Consider the following 6,449-nt stretch of genomic DNA (forward strand, 5'->3'; position numbering starts at 1 on the left):
GAAACAAAATCGGTTTGATTCACTTGAATCAATTCATGAATAATATAGCCATGATTTGCAAAGATTGCATTCCTTATTGATTTATTGTTTAAGTTCATGAAACTACCGATTTGAGAAATATAACAAGCTTAGGTACGCGTACGGGTACGTGTACCATAGCAACCGGACTTTGAGTTTAAAAACTCAGGAGAAATTTTTGTTTGAAAACTTCTGTGGGTACGCGTACGGGTACGCATACCTAGGTGGCTGGTTTTTCAGTTTGCAAACTTTACAAATTACAGCAGAAATTTTCGGTATGAAAACTTCCGCCAGTACGCGTACCTAACCTGTCTCCTTCACCAATACCGCATGCACACATATGCACGCACTTGGTTTTCCGGCACATGGATTTATACACTAGTGTGCGAACACACTATATATTCGTATATCCATAGTTGGTTACGTAATCTCAACTCTACATTTCAATCATTGAAACATTCTTCTATAATGTTATAATAATCGTTAGACATAAAGAATCGACTATCGTCATCAAAGCTATTTTCAAGATTGAAACGTTATCATGACTTTCGTCACGGGTAAAGATGAAAATGGTTAAAGCAAAAGCTTACCAACACATATTTCGAGAAAAAGATAGGCGAGTAAACTCGGCTCGAAATAGCAAATGTGTATGTATGAAAACTATCATACTTATACGACTTTTGTCTCAAGAGTAGAAGATACAGTAGATGTACTTTTGAGTGACAGATGAGTTCAAGTCTCCACATACCTTTTGGTCGGATGAAGTTCCACTAGTTCCTTGAGTAGTTCTTCGTCTTCGTAAGATAATCGCCATGGAGTCTGGAGCTCAACTATTCCTAACTATCCTAGACCGAGACTTAGTCATAAGTATACTAGAAATCAAGACATATAGTATTGATCACTAACATTGACAAACATGCTTGAGACAGCAACGCATGCGAGTTCGACCGAGCAATGCTCTAACAATACTATTAGTATTTGGTTTAACGTTATGGAAAACCAGATTGTATCTATCTTTCCAAATGTACCAGATAGTGCACATCAGTTTACAAGTATAGCTTTCAGCCCCATAGCCTGCAACCTATTCATTAGCATCATTATTTGTGAACCAACTTACCAACCATTCATAGAAAGAACTGAAATCCTGCAAAATAGTTGAGATATTAACATCCACACCTAGCCAGATTGACCTAGCATAAGGACAATCTCTAAAAATATGACTACTGGTTTCCATATAATGATTACAGAAACTACAATGATGCTCAATGTCCTGTTTATAAATTGAGATCTTGTCCCTTGTTGGTACTATATCTTTCAAACATTTCCACAGATACAGCTGCACTCTATGAGGAACCCTCATATGCCAGAGATTCTTCCAAACCTCCCTAGGTACAACATCATCATTTATAGCATTATTGACATAATCAGAACATAAAGTGTTGTAAGCACTTTTGACAGAGAACTTACCTTTTCTATCTGGCTTCCAAACTAGGTAATCTTGGCCAATTAAAGGAATATTCATGCTAAGGATGGTTGTAGCAGTATCTTGATTAAACAAATAGGTAATAAGATCAATATTCCAAACTCTAGTATTAAGGAGGAAAAGATCACAAACCAAGGTATAAGTATTTAGACTATAAATTCCCATAACTGGGACAGGTGGACTATTGTAAACTATAATCCAATTATCTAGCCATATATTAATTTTTGTGCCACATTGAAAAACCCACATAGCATGATGTTGGAAAACCTCAAGACCAGAGTAAATACTTCTCCAAAGCCAAGAACAATCATCCTTAAGCTTGTCAAGATGAAGTAAACTACCATTCTTACCATATTTGGATCTAATAATCTGCATACAAAGAGAATCACTGTCATTACAGGCCTTCCAAATAAGTTTAGTGAGCATAGAAGTATTAAAATGCTCAAGATTTCTGAATCCTATACCACCTAAAAATTTAGGTATACTAAGTTTATTCCAACCCAAAGGACAATGACCTCTATTGTTTTGATGACCCCACCAAAAATTCCTTTGGATAGAATACATTTTATCAATCATTGTCTTAGGAAATCTAAAACAACCCATTTGATGAGTTGGCAAGGCATTAAGAACATGTTTCACCATGGTAGACCTAGCGGAGTGATTCATGGTTTTCCCTTTCTAATTTTTGAGCCTAGAACCAAAGGACTGCATGACAGGTTTAAAAGCTCTAGTTTTGTTTCTACCTATCAACAAAGTAACACCAAGATATTATCAGTATCTTTCATTTCAGATATTTTAAGCTGAGTGGCAAGAAACTGCCTAGTACTAGGACTGATATTATGACTAAAGTAGGCACTTGATTTATCTAAATTTAGCACTTGACCAGAAACTTTACCAAAATCATCCAGAACAGACATGACACCAACAACATTATACATATCTGCTTTAGTAAAAATAATGATATCATCTGCAAACATTGAGTAATACCTGGAGCATGTCTAGCTGCCTTAACATCTGAAATTTCATGGTTAGTTTCAGCATTCAAGAGGAGTCTAGATAAATATTCCATGCACAAAATAAAGAGATAAGGTGAAAGTGGGTCACCTTGCCTAATACCTCTAGAAGGTGTGAAACTCTTTGTAGGAGAACCATTCAAAATAATTGCAATTTGTGTAGTTCAAATGCATTGCTCTATATAACCACAAAATTTCTCATTAATGCCAAATTTCCTAAGTATACCTAGTAAGAAAGGCCATTCAACCCTATCAAAGGCCTTAGAGAGATCAAGTTTTAGTGTCGTAGTGCCACTAATTCCTTCCTTGTGTTTCATAGTATGTATCATTTCATGAGCAATAATAATGTTTTCATGTATGGCTCTACCTGAAACAAATGCAGCTTGATAAGGGGAAATAAGGTGTTTCAAATGTGGTTTAATCCTTTCAGCAATAATTTTTGAGATGATCTTGTAAACAATATTACACAAATCTATAGGTCGGAAATCTACTGGATTTTTAGCTTCATCAGTCATAGGTATTAATGAAATATAAGTTTTGTTGAAAGCAGAATGCGTAAAACCATTTTCAAAACTTTGGAAAACAATAGTAACATCATGTCCAACAATATCCCAATTGGCTTGGTAAAAACCAGCCTGAAAACCATCAGGCTCTGGAGAGCTCCAGGCAGGTATGTGTTTAATAGTATTATGAATTTCTTCACTAGAAGGAACTCTAGTGAAGTCAAGATTGTTCTGATCAGAAATAATTATTGGCAGAATATCAAAAGTATCAGCAGATAAGCAAGGGCTAGAGGTTTTACTAACAGACTCAAAATGGTTAACAAGCAAATTGGCAATGTCCTCCCTATTTATTATACCAGAGTCTGTTAGATCACTGCTCGGTCAAACTCGGATGCGTTGCTATCTCAAGCATGTTTGTCAATGTTAGTGATCAAAACTATAAGTCTTGATTTCTAGTCTCTTATAGCTAAGTCTCGGACTAGGATAGTAAGTGTAGTTGAGCTAAAGGACTTCATGGCGATTCATCATACAAGTAGAAGATCTATTCAAGGAACCGGTGGAACTTCTCGACAAAAAGGTATGTGGAGAATTGAACTTATCTGTCACTCAAAAGTCTATCTATTCTATCTCCTACTCTTTGAGACAAAAGTCGTATGCTATATATATATACTAGATCATACACATTTGGTATTTCGAGCCGAGTATACCTCTCCTATCTATATCTCGAAATATGTGTTGGTAAGATTTTCACTTCGACCAAGTTTATCTTTACCTAGTGACGAAAGTCATGAATGTTTCAATCACTTTGAAAATTGCTTTGACGAGAAATAGTGTAACAACTATATAACGTCCTCTAAGAATGTTTCAATGATTGGAATGAGAGTTTAGATTACATAACCAATGGATTCCTTGAACCGAAGTTTTCGAACTTTGTTGATCAAGAGAACCAGAAGTATGGCAAGTGCCAAGTCCGCGAACTCAGTCCGCGAACTGCGGAAGTTCTCAAACCCGAGAATTTCTGCTGGAGTTGACAAACTACTTGTGTCATCCAAGTCCGCGAACTCAGTCCGCGAACCGGCGTAGTTCTCGAACCCGAGAATTTCTGCTGGAGTTTGTAAACTTTATCTGGTATCTTAAGTCCGCGAACCTAGTCTGCGAACTTGAGAAGGTTATATATCTAAAGATGATTTCTGAACTTAATCTTAAAAGACTAAGGAATGCATTTGCAAACCGTGGCTATTAAAGTTCATGAACCGATTCTAGTGAATCAAATCATCTTTGCTTCAATTGTGTCTTGTGTAGTTACATAAGATTTTCTTGAAATTGAACAACTCTCTTAACTAGTTTATTTGAGTCAATTGAACTAGTTATGGTGAAGAAGAACATGGTTGGTATGAAACGCTCATATGGTTAACCTCTTTGGGTAGACTATTTTTGAACCAACAATGTACACGTTTGGGTGCGGTTAACAAACCTAGAAGTGTACAGTCATTTGTGTATGACAAGCTAAGTTTTCGATCTAACGGTTGAGAAATATTAGCTTGAATCTAAATCAGGTTTTCATCTAACGGTGAATATTGATTTCTTTGTAACTAAGGCAAAACCCTGATTTGAAAGGCTATATAAAGGAGACATCTAGTATTGTGCAAAACTAATCCCCACACCTTAAGTGTGATACTAGTTTGCGTGCTAGAGTCGTTTCTCCTTTAACCTTGAGTTTTCTTCTTCTAAAACCAGGTTAACGACTTAAAGACTTCATTGGGATTGTGAAGCCACACCGATACTACTTTTATCGTAGTTGTGAGATCTGATCTTGCATCTTCTATCGTAATAGTACAATCATATTGATTGGCTAGAGATCTTGAGAGTTCTCCGATAGGCAAGCTATAAAAAGTAATTACAAACACCTTTGTCTCATTGTTTGTGATTCCACGACATCTTGTTTCTCTACCATACGATTAAGATTGTTGTGAGGTGATTGATTAATCTAGTCTGTTCTTCGGGAATATAAGACCGGATTATCAATTGGTTCCTGTTCACCTTGACTATTATCAAAAGACGGAACAAAAACTTTTAGGGTTTTTCTGTGGGAGACAGATTGATCCTTTGATAGACTTGTTTGTGTGAGACAGATTTGTTTATTGTTAAAGCCTACGATTTTGGGTCGTAGCAACTCTTAGTTGTGGGTGAGATCAGCTAAGGGAATCAAGTGCGCAGTATCCTGCTGGGATCATAGGCGTAGGGAGTACAACTGTACCTTGGATCAGTGGGAGACTGATTGGGGTTCAACTATAGTCAAGTCCGAAGTTAGCTTGGAGTAGGCTAGTGTCTGTAGCGGCTTAATACAGTGTGTATTCAATCTGGACTAGGTCCCGAGGTTTATGCATTTGCGGTTTCCTCGTTAACAAAATTTCCGGTGCCTGTGTTATTTCAGTTTCCGAATTATATTGTTTATCTTTATAATTGAAATAATACAGGTTGTGCGTGTAGATCATCAATTAGTATAATCCAACCTTTGGTTGTTTGATTATTATTGATTGATCCTTGGACATTGGTCTTTGGTACCGTCCAAGTTATTCCTTGTGTTTGATTATAGACTCGCTGATTTCTATTATCTTGAATGAATCAAAACAAGAGAGAGATATTAACTCCTTGAGATACTTTTACCTAGATTGAGTCTGACTGTCTAGTTGATTCTCTAGAAAGTGTTTCGGAGTTAGTCCATACAAATTGCTAAGCGAAATATTGGGTGGTGGTGTTAGACCCCCGTTTTTTCAATTGGTATCAGAGCAGGCAAACACGTTCAAGACCTTACAAGTCTGTGTTTGTAGTGATCTGACTCTATGGAAAGTAGTGCTATCTCAATAAATGCACCACCAGATCCAGGGATTTCAGAATATCTTCAATGACTGATTTAATAAAATCTGTAGAAGAAATTCTATCTAAACCTCCACCAGGTTTAAAATCCCTTGAAGTGTTTTCAGGGCTTGAAAAGAAGCTTGAGAGCTTATCTCTTGATGTTGAGTTATACCTCCAGAAAGAGCAAGAATCTCTTGACAGGCTAAATCAAGTTATGATGAATAATATTCGTGTTGAGGTTGATATTGATTTACTAATCAGTGAGAGCAATGCTCCTCCTCTGCTTAATCCAATTAGTTGTGATAAACTAAACGAATTACAAGAGGAGTTTAAATCTCAGTTATCTGAGTGTATCACCTCAAAGCATGAATTGATTCGTTGCTCAATTCCTGATACTTCCTATCAAGATAGTAGTATTGTCTTCTTTTATGAAGAAGCTAGGACGTCTCTTTTTATCAAAACAGTTTCCCTTCGCAGTACTAAAAACTATCTGCAGAAACTATTTTTTATAAGTTGGAAAATAAGAAATCAGAAACATAAATCTTTTTGGGTTCTCTTGAAGTTCCTTGATAG

The sequence above is a fragment of the Papaver somniferum genome, chromosome 5 (genome assembly GCF_003573695.1).
Source record: "Papaver somniferum cultivar HN1 chromosome 5, ASM357369v1, whole genome shotgun sequence".
Classification (NCBI taxonomy): Eukaryota; Viridiplantae; Streptophyta; class Magnoliopsida; order Ranunculales; family Papaveraceae; genus Papaver; species Papaver somniferum.